Here is a 16,252-nt window from a genome sequence, read left to right as displayed (position 1 = left end):
CCTCTAAATTTTGTTCAAAAGCAATTGAAAACCTTTAGTCAGAGTGTTCAACAAGCCTGCCAAAATAAACTTTAACTTTTATCAAAATTAAGGTACTGTAAGCCAAGCTTTCATCAAATTTCAGTTATTTCACACTGGAAAACATTTTCACATATCTCTCAAAAGCAAGGGAGTTGCTGAACAAATTAAGTAACTAGAGCATGAATGGTGGCCAAGATTTAATTTAGAGATTCTCAGATTTTTCTTTAGAATGCCTTCATTTGTGGGAAGACTCTTTTGATGGATTTCCTACTTAAATTGAGAAAATTTATATTTTGTACTTGGATTGAAGAGAAGACAGAAGTTTATGGTTTTGCAGCATTTATAACTGGCAAAATATTAAAAAGAATTATAAAGTCAACTTATATGAGAGTTTTATCTTTGCATAACATTTGTTAAATGTATTCTAAATGGAAATACACTATCTGTGAAAATGTTGGGGCTGAAATAGTTAATCATTCCCACCTAAATAAATTAGAATTGAAAATATCCTCCATTTAGCAGAATCTTCTCTAAGCTTATCAGGTACCTCTGCAGAAAAAAAAAAAAAAGCAACCAACTATATTCTTATTAAGAATATTGTAATTTATAGAGAAAAGAGGCCATGAAGTGTGTTAACAACTTCTTTTTTACAGTTCTTAACCACTGGACCATCAGGGAAGTCCCAGGGAATCCCAGTTTTGAAAGTACATGATGCGATCAGGAGGGCAGATGGATCAGCACTTTGTAAAACCCCAAACCCAGCTAAACTAGGATGGGGGAGACTTGTGGTATCCAGAATTGTGACTGAATGATTCCCCGTGAATTCAGACAATGAACCTGCCGTGGGTTTGCTGCAGGAACCCTTCAAGGAACAATTGAACAGAGTGACCACTGAGGGTGGGCTGGGGCCACCCTCCCACCTGGGCCATCCACTGCCCAGCTCCCCAGCATGGGGCTCCCCAACCCTCCAGTCTTCCCTGGTCTCAGCTGGGAGGGAAAGGTGACCTTGCTGGCTGCAGCTAGGCTGCAGAGGGAGGCTTTGAGGGGACAGTGGCAGATGGCAGCTGCACACTTGACTGTGCTGGAATGCTGTGTGCATGGAGGAGCCTTAGTTACCAAGTGCCCAGCTCCACAGACTCTGCACACACCCACACGTGCACATCCCTCCTCCCTAAACGTCCTTCCATGTGTGGTAGGAAGAAAAATGGCCCCCAACGATGTTCACATCCCCACTGCAGAACCTGTGAGTACCTTACTTACCTGGCAGAAAGGGACTCTGGATATGTGGTTAGGGATCTTGAGATGGGAAGGTGGTCCTGCGTTACCCAAATGGACCTAACATAGCCACAGGGTCCTTACAGAGGAAAGAAGGAGACAGGAGAGAGGTTTTTCGGTTGGCTTTGGAGATGGAGGAAGAGGCTGCAAGCCAAAGAGGGCAGGCATTTCCATTCTGGAAAATGGGAAGGACAAGGAAGCAGATTCTCTTGTAGCATTCTTCAAAGGACAGAGCCCTACCAACCCATCGTGGACTTCTGACCTCCAGAACTATAGAATAAGTAGTTTGTTAGTGGTAAGCCACTGTGGTATAAACCATTAAATGTTTTAATAAACCTTTTATAGTCAGCATCCAGATCAGGAAACAGAATTTTGCCAGCCCCCCCAGAACATCAGTCATTCACAAATCACCTTCCTGATTTTTGACTCATCCACATACCACTACATGCCACCTCTGGAGTTTTCCTTACAACTGTTAACATTTTTCTTTAAATATTTACACTCCTTAAATATTTAAATATTTACTTAATGAAATCTATCTGAAAAGAAACTTTCTATCGCTTTGTGGAGTGTTAAAACTATTATAATGACCCAGTATTTATGGCAAGAATTTTATTTGAAAGCCAGTATAAAAATAATTGTTACCCACTTCCAGCTAGACCATTCTACCTGCTGGAGGCTCTGGACCTGATGGCTGCTTTCTGTGTGTTAAAAACGGTGGTTTATCAGGAGAATTTGAGAGGTGTTGAGGACTGATGCACACCAAGCCCAGGCTTTCACTTATATCCAGTCATAAAGATTGAAAGAAACTAGCTAATACCATTTAATGACAAATCTGCGTCTGCTCCCTCACTTATGTCCCAGGTCACCAGCATTTACCTCCACCTCATAAAAGAGCAGAGGGCTTGTTTCTGACTCCTCTCAGAGTGAGCTGCAACTCACTGGCTGTGCAAGCCCAGGTGAGTGACTTAGCTTGTCTAGGCCCTAGTTTCTTTACCAGCAAGGAGTGAAAACACAGCTGATTCTTGTTATTCGGGGTAGTCATGTTCTGTAAAGTAGCTTGGAACACTGAAATAGCATGTGTGTGTGTGTGTGTGTGTGTGCGCGCGTGCTCAGTCGCTTGGAACACTGAATTAGCGTGTGTGTGTGTGTGTGCGCGTGCGCGCTCAATCACTTAGCTGTATCTGACTCTTTGCAACCCTATGGACTATAGACTGCCGGGCTCCTCTGTCCATGAGATTTTCCAGGCAAAAATACTGGAGCAGGTTGCCATTCCCTTCTCCAGGGGATCTTCCTGCCCCAGGGATTGAACCTGCATCTCCTGCATTGGGAGATGGATTCTTTACCACTGAGTCACCTGGGAAGCCTTTTGTGAACCTCTGATCACATTTTTTTCAGTTGATCAAACTTAACCTTGTTTTATGTGTATTTCTGCTCAGATACATTGCTTGATATATATTGTTCATTCAAAATTGACGCAACTGCTCTAACACACCTGTTTTCTCTGTAATGCACATCACAACTTTCTTGCAGTTAGAGAGCACTTCAGCACGATGTTTGGGGCCATTTGAAAGAGCTAAATCACTCACAAAAAGCACAAAATTGTGAAGAGCCCTGCACTAGATGGATCACGGAAAGGACATGTTAACAGTGTGAGCTGAAACAGGAGGGTGGAGCATCGGTCGGCTTGCTGGACTTCAGCTGGGAATTTGCACGTGGGGCCACTCTTCGAATGTCCACCAGTGACCCGGAAGGCATGGTAAGCATTGATGGGGGTTATATATTTCTTTTTCCCCCTCTTTTATTTGTAAATATTTATTTTTTAATTGAGGGATAATTGCTTATAGAATTTTGTTTTTTTTTTCTGTCAAACCTCAACATGAATCAGCCATAGGTATACATATATTGCCTCCCTTTTGAACCTCCCTCGCATCTCCCTCCCCATCCCACCCCTCTAGGTTGATACAGAGCCCTTGTTTGGGTTTCTGGAGACATACAGCAAATTCCTGTTGGCTATCTATTTTACATATGGGAATGTAAGTTTCCACGTTAGCCTCTCCACACATCTCACCCTCTCCTCCTCTCTCCCTGTGTCTATTCTCTGTGTCTGTTTCTCCACTGCTGCTGCTGCTAAGTCACTTCAGTCGTGTCCGACTCTGTGCGACCCCATAGATGGCAGCCCACCAGGCTCTGCCATCCCTGGGATTCTCCAGGCAAGAACACTGGAGTGGGTCCTGCAAATAAATTCTTCAGTACCATGTATGTGCACTAGTATACGATATTTATCTTTCTCTTTCTGACTCACTTCAGTCTGTATAATAGGCTCTAGGTTCATCCACCTCATTAGAATTGACTCATACATGTTCCTTTCTTATGGCTGCGTAATATTCCATTGTGTATATGTACCACAGCTTCTTTATCCATTCATCTGTTGATGGAGATCTAGGTTGCTTCCATGTTCTAGCTATTGTAAATAGTGCTGCAATGAATAATGGGATACATTTGTCTTTTCAATTTTGGTTTCCTCAGCATATATGCCTAGGAGTGTGGTTGCTGGGTCATATGGTGCTTTTATTCCTAGTTTTTTAAGGAATCTCCATACTGTTTTCCGTTGTAGCTGTATCAATTTACATTCCCACCAACAGTGCGGGAGCGGTCCCTTTTCTCCACACTACAAAGTACATTTCATTGAGCAGGAGCTTTGGCAAATCCGTGATCCATGAGCAAAGAGGATGGAGGGCAGCACCACCTGCCCTGGATCATCACGAGTGTTAACAAGGTGACAGGCCTCCAGCAGCTTCCCCATGGTAGGTCCTCACCCCAGGGAATCTTAAAGCTTGTTGTTTGTTGTGCACTGGTCCTGTGGCTTTAGCGCCTCAGACTCAGGGCAGGGAGGTACCTGCTTTCACAGTGGGGCTTCTCTGAGGCCAGGTGACAGGATGCCCAGGGAAGCCCTGCACTGAGCTGGCACTGCAAGGCTTTGCTGGATTTTCCTGTCGTACCGTTAGTTCAGCCTGAGCAGCCCGTGGGTATGCCTGCTCCTGTGCTGGGGTGGCCGAGGATGGCCAGCGAGAGGGATGAGCTGGACCCCAAGAGTGAGGGCCTCCATAAATTTTGTGCTCTGGACATCTTGCCCCTCAACCTGGTACTGGCCATGGCACCTACCTGGAAGGGTTTTCTGGAAAAGCTGGTTGAGGCCAGGTGGTGGAGGAAAGCTGGGTTTGCAGATGAGTTTTATGTTCAGGGTGATAGGGAACTATGGAGGTTTGTGGAGTGGGCCCATGATGGGGATGAAATGCATTTTCTGAAGGTAGTTCTGGCGGTAGCATGGAAGAGGGGGGCTGGAGACAAGGGTTGGGGAGCCTGCTTAGTGGGAGGGAAAGGCCAAGGGAAGGCAGCTGCTGAGGTCTCCTGTGTCTTTCGAAGCCTCATATTTTTCCCTGAATGGTGGCTTCCGGGAGCCCCCTGATGAGGGTGGGATCAATGAATGCCGTGAGCCTGCTTGTCTCCCTGGGGCTTCATCTGCTAAAGCTGCCAAGCATGCAGACCTCCCCGGAGCTTGACAGTCATTCGTGTTTGCTGAATTTTTCATTAAGAAAAATGGTCACCGAAGAGTGGTGGGTGAGTGAAGTTTCACCAGCACTCCTTGGGGTGCGAACCAGCCAAACCCAGTGGGGGTACTTCCCTCCACAGTCTCCCACTGCAGGTGTGCGCTGGCCACATGTGTGCGTGTGTGCATAGCACCCCTGAGGGCACATATGTATGTGCACACCTGTCAACGCTGGCAGATGGATTGATTCTAAGTGCGTAACACACATAGAAATACTGTGTACCACACCCACAGGCTGACATGACACAGCGCATCTCAGGGCTTCAGAGCCTGAAACTTACCAGGGAGTTATTAATCCTCAATTTTTCTCATCTGTAAAATGCAGATAAAAGTAGAGCCTCTCTCAGATATCTGGTGGGGTTTCCCAGGGGGTGCTAGTGGTAAAGAGCTGACCTGCTAATGTAGGAGACATAAGGGACTCCAGTTTGATCCCTGGGTTGGGAAGATCCCCTGGAGCAGGAAATGGTAACCCACTCCAGTATTCTTGCCTGGAGAATCCCATGGACAGAAGAGCCTGGTGGGCTACAGTCCATGGGGTTGCAAAGAGTCGGACACGACTGAAGCTACTTAGCACCCACGCATGCACAGATATCTGCTACAAGGTTTGAGGGGATTATCCACATACAGTGTTAAGCATGGTGGCCTGGCCCATGGTAAGTGCACCATCAGTGGCAACTGTTAGCATTTCTCATTATGCTGGTAAGGACTCCTACACTTGTGGGGAAGGACTTAATGGGAGGACCTGTGGTTATCTTAGCAGCTTTTGACCACCTTTTTAAAAATATTACTTTAAAAAATTATTTATTTGTTTTTGGCTGTGCTGGGTCTTCATTGCTCCTTTGCTTGAGCTTTCTCTGGTTGCAGTGCACAGGCTTCTCATTGCAGTGGCTTCTTTTTTGCAGAGCACAGGCTCTAGGCCCACGGGCTCAGTAGTTGTGGCAACTAGCAACACAGGCTAGTTGCTCCAAGGCATGTGGGATTTTCTCAGACCAGGGACTGAACCCGTGTTCCCTGCATTGGCAGGCAGATTCCTATCCACTTGACCACTTACTTTTAAACTGTGCGCAGTGGACTGTCAGTTTCTCACTTTGGAAACAGTAGATCTCTCATGTTAGGGGGGTGAGAATAAACTTTCATTATAAAATCCTTCAGAGAGAGGCGAAGGAAGCAGGGCTGAAAGATGAAGGGGAAGCCCAGTGAGGGGGCTGTGTCTGGTTGCAGCCCATCCTAAGGCCAGCTGCAGCTCTGTGGGCCCCTCTTAAACTGTGTTCATGGCCTTCCAGCAGATTCCATTTCCTGATTAAGTAGCTTTAGTTGGATTCTGTTACCTGTAGCCTCTAGTCAAAGCTATGGTTTTTCCAGTGGTCATGTATGGATGTGAGAGTTGGACCATAAAGAAATTAAGTGCTGAAGAATTGATGCTTCTGAACTGTGGTATTGGAGAAGATTCTTGACAGTCCCTTGGACAGCAAGGAGATCCAACCAGTATCAGTCCTGACTATTCATTGGAAGGACTGATACTGACGCTGAAACTCCAATACTTTGGCCACCTGATGCTAAGAACTAACTTATTTGAAAAGATCCTTATGCTGGGAAAGATTGAAGGCAGGAGAAGGGGATAACAGAGGATGAGATGGTTGGATGGCATCACCAACTCGATGGACATGAGTTTGAGTAAGCTCTGGGAGTTGGTGATGGACAGGGAGGCCTGGCATGCTGCGGACCATGGGGTTACAAAGAGTCAGACACGACTGAGCAACTGAACTGACTGACCTATAGCCAAAAGACGTGGCTCCTCCCTTCTCACAGCGCAACCCAGTGTGCAGAGATAGGAGGTGAGCAAGAAACAGCTGCCCCTCTGGAAGTGCTGGGGTGAGGGACTTGGAGCCTTGCTTGGCTGGGGGTGGGGTGGGAAGGGGTTTCTCCATAGAAATGTCCCCTGACGTGAGCAAGGGAAGAGGAGATGGCAGTCACAGTAGGGGACACAGCTCGTCAGATACCCGAAAGGGAGCCTGGCACTGTCTATACAGAACATCATATCTGTGTCTTTATCGGGATCACAAACATTAATAGTCCCTGCTGCCTCTCCCCTCCCGTGTTTGTGGTGGAAACAGTGATGTTGTCTCATTTCTAGGGGCAGAGCCCAAGGTTAAGACAGTCCTGCTGTTCCTTCCAGCAGATTCCTGGAGTACACAGAACCTGGCTGAGGTGATGCTCAAGCAGCCGTCTGAGGCTGTGGAGAGAGGGGAGGAGGGGCCGCCTGTGTCCTCTCAGAGGCGATGATGACAAGGACAGCTGGCTCTGGAGGCAACCGAAGGCTTCCCAAATGGGAGTGGGGTGGCGAAAGCACCGAGGGGAGCACTGGAGCTGGCAGAGGGAGCTGGGACTGCAGTACCCCAGAGGGAGGCTCTGGGAGAGCCTTTCCGGGCACTCAGGGCCTCTAGTGAGGGCACGAGGATGGCACTTGGCCTGGGGGAGCTGTGGTGGTCTTGCAGGAACACAGTGACCCACCCCAAGGCGGCACACCTGACCCTAATTTAAAATTGTTAATCTCTCAATCGTGTCCTACAACCCCATGGACTGTAGCCCACCAGGCTCCTCTGTTCATGGGATTTCCCAGGTAAGAATTCTGTAGTGGGTTGCCATTCCCTTCTCCAGGGGATCTTCCTGACCCAGGGATCCAACCTGGGTCTCTCACATTACAGGCAGATTCTTTACCATCCGAGTCACCAAAAATATGTATATCTGTATGTTAGACAGAAAGAGGGAGAAGGCGAGCGATAGCTTTGTGTACCAAGTGCGTAGCACCATCTCCTTTCATTCTTTCAGCCATCCTGTGAGGTAAGTATCCTTGTCCTCATTTTTCAGATGAAGGACCAAGACTCAGGCAGGTGATGCCACCTGCCGAGGTCACAGTTAGTGACCACAGAGCTGCCATGTTGTTACTGAGCAGGGGCTTGCGTGCCTGAGGTGCGGAAAGCTGAACTCTGACCGCAGGTGCTTGCGGTGAAGTGGTTTATTTGCCAGGCGCCAAGCCAGGAGAATGGGCAGCTCATGCTCTGAAGACCCAGACTCCTCCATGGCTTTCAGGCTAGGGTTTTTAAAGACGGTGTGAGGGGTGGGGGTCTTAGGATGCATGATCAGCACGTGGGCCTTCTTCTGATTCACTGGGGTGAGGTTATGGGAATCACAGTCTACTGGTTCGAACCAGTCTAGGGTCCAGGGCTTGTGGTCAGCATGAAGTACCATCCTCCACCTGGGTGGGGGTCTTAGTTTCTATAGAACACAGATATGAATCAGATTGTTGTCTATATCCCTTCAGGAGGAACTAGGGGGCCTGTGATTCTGTTGTCCTAATAGTTAACTCCTTGAGTCTGCTCTTTGGAACTCAGGGAAGCCTAAGAGACTAAAGTCTAATTCTACAAACATGGAGTGGGACACAGAGGGGGCTTTTGAACCCAGGAGGGCCCTGAAGGGTGCTGCTCAGGTTTCAGTCCCCTCTTCTCTTTGATATTCTTCAATCCTGAAGGGGTAGGAAAAGAAAGATAATAAAGTTTTGGATGGAGAGATTAATTAAAGTTTCAAAATTATAGTAAAACCACTCCAGTCCCACCCTCATCTTGCCAGCAGACCTGCTGAAACTCAGCCTGTGCTGCAGAGAGGAGCCTGTGCCCCGAGCAGCCAGGAGAAGCCTGTTAAATACTTACACGCCTTCTTTATGAGCTCAGCATCCTGGCCCCAGCCCCATAGTATTAGTATCCTCACGATTCCCCACTCCTTTCCCAGACCCTGTTCACTCCTTGTTTACACATACTTGTAGTAAGTGGAGTGGCGGAAAGAGCAGAGATCAGTCAGAAGTCTTAAGGCAAGTCTGTTAGCATCTCTCTGCCTCTCTTCCCGCATCAGGAAAATTGAGATAAAAATATTGCTTCAGCACTGAGGTTTTCCCTCCGGTTAGAGGGTCATAAAGGTCGTGGTATCCTTAATAGGACATTTTTACATGCTCAGTTCCATAATACAAAGGCACATCTGTGGAAGAAAATATAACTATATATCATGTCTGCAGGATAGTATATCTTTTTTAAAAGAGACATTGAACTTAAAATCAAGAAACCGTTTCTCTCTTTTTAAATTAGTATAGTTGCCTTACACTGCTGTGTTAGTTTCTGTTGTATATTGAAGTGAATCGACCGTATGTATACATACACTCCTGCGTCTTGGACTTCCCTCCCACCACCCCATCCCACCCGTCCAGGTCACCACAGAGCCCTGATCTGAGCTCCCTGTGCCATCAGCAGGCTCTCATTAGCTATTTATTATAAACCTGGCAGTAGTAAAATGCCTACCTTTGAATTATTTTCTTGTGCCCTGGGAAAGTCTCACTATATGATGTTTTAGACAGGACCCCTGGGTCCAGCTCATCCCACAGGTGCCTGTTTGAGAACCACTGGGGTAGATGGGGACTTCCCTGGTGGTCCAGTGGGTTCAATCCCTGGTCAGGGAACTCCATCTCGTGTGTTGCGATTAAGATCTGGTGCAGTCAAATAAATAAATAAAAATACTGGAGTTCCCAGGTGGCACAGTGGTAAAGAATCTGCCTGCCAATTCAGAAGATGCTGGAGATGTGAGTTTGATCCCTGGGTCAGGAAGATCCCCTGGAGGAGGAAATGGCAACCCACTCCAGTGTTCTTGGCTGGGAAATCTCATGGATAGAGGAGCCTTGGGGGGCTACAGTCCACAGCGTCGCAGAGTCGGACACGACTGAGTGAGCATGCTTGCATGAGCTGGAGATAGGAGACTAGTCCTTGCCTGTCCAGTCGCCTTGCTGTGTGATTTTGGACAAGTCACTCACCTGTTCTGGGCTTCTGTTTCTCCTGGATGCAATAAGGGGGTGAGGGTACACTAGAGACCATCTGAGGTCCTTTCCAGTTCCCGCCTTCAAGGATGGCGTCGGTTCCTCCATCTCAGTGTCACGTTCAGGATCCCACCGTCCAGGGGCAGATGTGAACCCATCTTTTCCTCCAGTTCCCCATCTGTGCATCTGTTCTGCCCCGTGGGAAACCATACAAGAGGGTCTTGGGCCAAGGAAAGGCTGCTCTTTCCCCTCAACAGAGACCCCGTCTTCCCAGTCCAGGGCCTTAAGCCCCCAAACAATTGTCTGAAGGGGATCCAGGCTATTAAAGTAATTTACATAGTAATTAACAAGGTTCCATTAGCTGATTCCTGGAGCCAGAACGCTCTGCCTCCATTTCCCTTTAGGGGTCCACGGTCCCGGGCTGGGACTAAGGTTTGCTGGGGTTTGACTGGTGGAGCAGTGAGGGGAAGAATTTTCCATGCTCACGTGTCTCAGCTCCACACCCAGGGAAGAGAAACAATGACGATGCAAGAGCCCCAGCTGGCTGGGTAATGAGGTCTGGGGCGAAGGGATGCCTCGTGAGCACGTACGGCCTGAAACCCCAGAAAGAAAGGCAACCACAAGTCTCCTAGCCATGTGTCTGCTCTGCAGCCCAGGACCTAACCCCTCTCAGAGCTCCTTTTTCAAGATGACACACAATTTCTCATGTCCTTCTGGGCCTCCTGACAACAAATTTTATGTGTGACCACAGTAAGGTGCAAAACTTCCCTGGTTACCCTTTGAGCCTCTCAGCAACCCTGTGAGGCAGATGTTATCTTCTCCATTGTGGGGATGAAGACACCTATGCCCAGAGAGGTGAGGTAACTTGTCCAGAGTCACACAGCCTGAAATAGCAGAGTGGGATGAGAACCTGGGTCCTCAGACATAATCCAGCTCCTGCAACTTGGCCAGTGGTTTCAAAACAACTCTGTGGAGCCCTGGGGGACTCTCAGAATGGTTTGCCTCCGGATAAGGGGTCGCTGGGAGGACTGGCAATTCTACCCATGTGTTCCCCCAGTTCAACTGGGACAATATTTACATGTTGGACATCTAGATGGGATTTTGTTTGGATTCCATAGCTAGAAAAGCTTTGAAAACCACCAAACTTCTAGAAATGTCCCAGGAAGGCACCTATCACAGGGTCACTCTCTTGAACACCTCTTGCCATGGAGCTGTGTGATGTGGCAGAATGGCTCTCTGAGGTTCTGGTGTGGGGCCCCAGACTCCTGGTCTTGGTCTCTCCATCAGGCTCCCTGCAGGTTAAGCCCAGGACCCACTGCCTGCCCAGCCCCTCCTGCTCCCTCCTCCTCCCACGGGGCCTGACTGGCCTCTCTCACCAACCCCCCCACCCCCAGCAACCTTCTCCCTGCTCTATAAGAGCTTCTCTTTGGCTCCAGTGTTTCTATGGCCAACCGAGGAAAAAGAAACATCAAAGATGGGGAAGGACAATGGTTCTGGGGTTTCTACCTGTTTCAAATGATTTTCCTACACTTGTCACTCAGCAAACATTCTAGAGCCATGAAAGCCAGCATCTGAGGATAAAAAAAGGTACATGAGGGGACTTCCCTCTTGGTCCAGTAGTTGAGACTCCACGCTTCCAATGTAGGGGGCCTGGGTTTCATCCCTGGTCAGGGAACTTAGCCTGCACATTGCAACTAAGACCCAGGGCAGCCCAATAAATTTTTTAAAAAGGTACGAAAGCCCAAACCTTGCCCTCAGAGAGCTATGGGGAAGACATAGTGCAGACTTGTCATAGTGGTTCCCCAGGGACAAGGCGCTGGAGAGGTGCAGGACTGGAGTGTCCCAGACCCCCCGTGGAGGGGGCGACTCCTGGTGGGAGAGCGTGGCGGATGTCGAGGAAGAAGAAGCCTGGAGAAGCCTGAGCTCTTTGAAGGTGGAGGAGGAGTTGGCTGTGGGGGAGGGAGGGGAGCACCGTCTCACTAGAGGGGGCGGCACGTGTTGGGGCTCGAGGCAGGCAAACTGAGGGCCTCTTGTGTGGTTTCACCTCTGTGTGTGATGCGGAGTGGAGGAGAGGGGCCTGGGGCGATGAGGGGGCCACCTGGTCAAGGTGCTGAGGGAGGGGCCGAGGCCCTCAGGCTGTGGCCCACTCGCTTCTGTAGTTCTGCAGGACCCCTGTGCTCAGGGCTTCCAAGGGGTCACTTAGGGCCGTGGCCACCAGGGAACTCGTAACCCAGGGGCTCCCCACCTTGGTGCCCGACTGCCCCTGGGCGCTGGGCCTGACCTCCTGAGCCTTGCTCCCGGCTAGAGGCGGGTCCAGTTGGATGTGTCACGGCTGCTCTCCTGAGACCTGGGGACGAAGCGGGAAGGTCATCACTAGGGAGACAGCGGCTCCCCTTTGTGGGCCTCGATCCCTCCTGCTATGCAATAATGGGGTTGTCACGAATAATGGCCAAAGCCCCTTCTGGCCTGGATTCCTCCTTTCAGACAAGGAAAAGTGTTCAGTTTGGCTCCCCCCAAGAAGTGGAGCACCAAATGGGATTTGAGTGCAGGTAGGGGGAGGAGGGCACGGCAACCCACTCCAGTATCGTGCCTGGAGAATCCCGTGGACAGAGGAGCCTGGCGGGCTGCAGTCCATGGGTCGCAGAGTTGGGCAAGACTGAGCACACACATGCACACAGGTTATTTGGGAGGTGATCTCAGGAAGCACCAGTGGGGTCGTAAGAGGGGGAAGGGAAGGAGAGAACACGGGGTGCTTGATGAGCAGAGGATCCTGTGGGTAGTCAGGGCTCCAGTAACGCACACCTGCAGAGTTGTCCTGGTGAAGGGGATGGGACGTGGGCTCTTTATCCCCCACTCCTGTCTCTTGTAGAGGGCTGCTCCTGCACTCCTGACCTGCCCCACCCGTCGATGCTGCATCCTTCTGCAGCCAGAGGGGGCCTTCGGGCAGAGAGTGGCAGAGGCTGCGAGAAGAAGCCACTGACATGATGGCCATGGCGCACAGCAGGACAACACTCACGTGGACAGTGTGTTCTGCAGAAACCAAGACCTAAAGGGACTGAAGTGACCTCCTGGATCCCACTGTGAGTTAGGCTGGACCGAGGGTGCTTTCTGCCACACATCCCTCCCTCCACCACCTCCCTGTGGTCAGGTCTGTGACTCATCCTTGCCCCTCGTCCTTCACATGGTTTAATAAGAAAACTTTGGTGGCAGATACAACAGTACCTTGAAAAACATAGATTGGTGTAAATCTATGAAACTTTGGAGCCCGTCTCTGAAAAAGCCCCTCTCAGAAAAAGACCTTCTCTCCGTCTTTGCATCCCCGTCTCTGCACGTGGTAGGTCCTTTGTACACAAAGGATGAGCTGAAGTTTGGGTCATTTGTGTAGAACGGGGTGATGCTTATGTCTTTATGACTGTCAGTTCCCAGTTTGAAAAATAGTCATGGGATGTCAGCATGCTAACATCCTAGGCTCATCGTATTAGATGTTCAGCAGGATGCGTGGCACCTAGGGGCTCAACAGCAGTCTGGACTGCTGAAGAACAGATAGAAAGTCACATAAGCTGTTACCCCAAAGGAAGGGGTGGTCACTGTGCGAGCTGGCAAGAAACATCATGAGTAGGACCATCATGAGCCCAAGGATCACGTTTCATGCCCCCCCCCAACCCCTGCAGGACACCCTCGCCTCCCCAAACCCACCCAACTGCAAGTCTGAGGTTAGGGGTCAGGGTGCCCCCTCCCAGCTGCACATTCTCGCATCCCTGAAGCTCTGAGTCAGGTTTCCCGCCTCCTGCGATTTCACAGCTCCCCGCCGGCCAAGCTGTTTTGCAGACCCAAGTTGGTAATGACAGATTCTTCTCTCCTGGCCCTCCACTGGTGAAACCACGGAAAGTATTTGAAACACGCAGCCCCGGGAATGTGCAAGCTTCCATTCGCTGGGCTTGGCAAGGACCAACAGTTTCTCAGCCAGCACTTTTGACTAAGACTTGAACGGCTCAGGTTTCCCAGGAGCTCCTCAGCTCAGTTTTTCAACAGCATTTATACCTTTTTTTTTCCCCCCTCCTTCAGCACATTAACCCTAAAGTAGGTTCTGGATCCTCCAATCCCTGGAAGCATGGCTTTCTCTGTTAGAGGCGCGGTTGTGGATGGGCCACAGGAGAGCTGGCCTCGGCCTGGGAGGGGAATCTCCTGCCCACCAGGGCTGCTTGGGCCTGGACAGCGTGAATCAGAGGGTTCTCTGCTGAAAGGGATCCCTGGAGGACTTCCAGATTTTCTGCCTCCAGAGAGATCTGGTTAACCTATTCCAGGCCTCTGTAACTTTGATTTTAAAATATCCTCCCCTGGGGTTGAAGGAAGGGAGAGAGGGTGGAAAGATCACAGAATGTGGACCTAGATACACCTACGTGTCAACGGCACATCTGCTCCCTTTGGAGTTACATCATCTGCAAAATGGCAGTAATAATAACCATCTCAGGTTATGGTGAGGTTTATTTATTTTTAAAATTTATAGATTTTGGCTGTGCTGGGTCTTCGTTGTGGCATGTGGGCTCTCTAGGTAGGACGCACAGCCTTAGTTTCCCCGCGGGGTGTGGGATCTTAGTTCCCAGATCAGGGATCGAACCCCAGTCCCCTGCATTGGAAGGCGGATTCTTAACCGCTGGACCACCAGGGAAGTCCCTATCATGAGGTTTAAAGGGCAGCACAGGAAAGCACCTAGTGTAATTCCTGCACACAGTAGGTGCACAGCACTTTCCTCTCTTCCTTGTTCTTGGTCACTGATTTTACAATCTCATCACAAAGTTGTTTGGTGAATGAATGGAGGTCTTGATCCATCTAAACACCCCCTTCTCCCCTCAAGGCCATGGAACAAGTATTTCTTAAGCATCAGTTCTGTACAAAGAGCAGAAATGGGCTTTGTGGTGACACCCCGATACCTAAGCCCAGTCCCTGTTATAAAGGAATTTCTGGTCTAGGGAGGGAGCTGGCACCACTTGGGAAATGGCAGGTAGATAAAATGCTGTCTACAGGAGAAATAGTCTCAGTGATTTTGCTCACATGTTTACGTATATTCACCCATTCCTGCAACAAGCGTTTGCTATAGGAAGAGGGCTGGCCACCCTTGACCCTGGTGGTGGTTCTGGGGGCTTCTAAAGCAAGCTCTTCCCACTCTACCTGCCTGGTTCTATTTGCTGTGATGGGATACTTGAAAGTGCTCTGGAAATCCAAGGGCGTACTGTTCCCTTTGCCAAGAACACCCTTCCCATTCACCCACCCTGTCCTGAGAAGCCCTCTCTGACTCCCTGAGGCATGTTTATCCGCTGTCTCTGAGCCCCCACCCCCAGCACTTTAGTCATAACAGGGGTATTGCCCCCTCCACACTGTGCTTTGAGGGCCTGTTTCCGAGTCTGCTTTTGAGACGATAGCACGAAAGCACCAGGTACTGAAAGGGAAAACGGGGTGCCGAGGTTGGGCTCCCTAAAAGCAGAGCCCGAGATGGGGATTTGGACACACACAGCTTTTTTTTTACATCCTTAAGAAAGAGCTTTTATTATTTATCATCATTTTATTTTCATAGCTAGAAAAAATGTTGGTAAATGACTATAGGAAATATGTTGTATACATCTGTGTGGGTGTAGGAAAATGCATTGCCCACAATACACAGATATTTTTATCCACTTAGGGCAATCATTTCAAGTCTTTTTTTAGTTTTATTGGAGTATAGTTCATTTACAATGTCATGTTAGTTTCAGATATACAGCTAAGTGATTTAGTTATACACGTATGGGCAGACAAGCCTGGCAGGCTACAGTCCACGGGGCTGCAAAGAGGCAGACACGACTGAGCGACTGAGCATAGCACGTACGTACATTCATTCTTTTTTAGATCCTTTTCTTATATAGGTTATCATAGAATACTGAGCAGCGTTCCTTGTGCTTGTGTTCCAAATCCTTGTTGGTTATTGATCCTGTGTATAGTAGTGTGTATATGTTCATATACATATTCCTTATTTATCACTCCCCTCTGTGTTTCCCCGTTGGTAATCATGTTTGTTTTTGATATCTGTTTAAGTCTGTTTCTGTTTTGTAAATGAGTTCATTTGTATCAATATTCAAAAATCAGATTACATATGAGGGATATCATATATTTATCTTTCCCTGTCTGATTTACTGCACATAGTGTGATAAACTGTAGGCTTATCCATGATGCAGCAAGTGGCATTGTTTCGTTCTCTTTATGGCTGAGGAATATTCCATTGCGTGTGTGTGTGTGTGTGAACACACACCACATCTTCCTTATCCATTCATCTGTTGATGGACATTTGGGTTACTTCCACATCCTGGCTATTGTAAATAGTGCTAGTATGAACACTGGGGTGCATGTATCTTTTTGAATTGAGTTTTCTTCAGATATATGCCCAGGCGTGGGCTTGCTGGTAGCTCTGTTTTTAGTGTTTTTTACTTGGCATACTGTTTTCCATAGTGGCTGCACCAATA

The 16,252-nt window shown here is 48.8% G+C and overlaps 1 protein-coding gene across 13 annotated transcripts in view; it reads left to right on the top strand.

Moving 5' to 3' along the window:
• SMAD6 (SMAD family member 6) overlaps positions 1-16,252 on the top strand; it is a 232,618-nt gene that overhangs the window by 160,526 nt on the left and 55,840 nt on the right. For 8 of the 13 annotated variants that reach the window (XR_015135381.1, XR_015135380.1, XR_015135378.1 and 5 more), the window contains one exon: positions 2,830-3,055. The gene's annotated coding sequence lies outside the window, so the exon portion shown is untranslated. Of the gene's footprint in view, positions 1-2,160; positions 2,256-2,829; positions 3,056-3,913; positions 4,104-16,252 lie in introns of all 13 variants that reach the window. The other 5 variants (XR_015135386.1, XR_015135385.1, XR_015135384.1 and 2 more) reach the window with 2 other exon arrangements.

This window comes from Bos grunniens, chromosome 10, assembly GCF_055505025.1.
Source record: "Bos grunniens cultivar Pamir isolate PY7600 chromosome 10, Bosgru_T2T1.0, whole genome shotgun sequence".
In the NCBI taxonomy this organism is placed as follows: domain Eukaryota; kingdom Metazoa; phylum Chordata; class Mammalia; order Artiodactyla; family Bovidae; genus Bos; species Bos grunniens.
The sequence above is the reverse complement of the archived record's forward strand: the minus strand, read 5'-3'. Positions and strand labels throughout refer to the sequence as shown.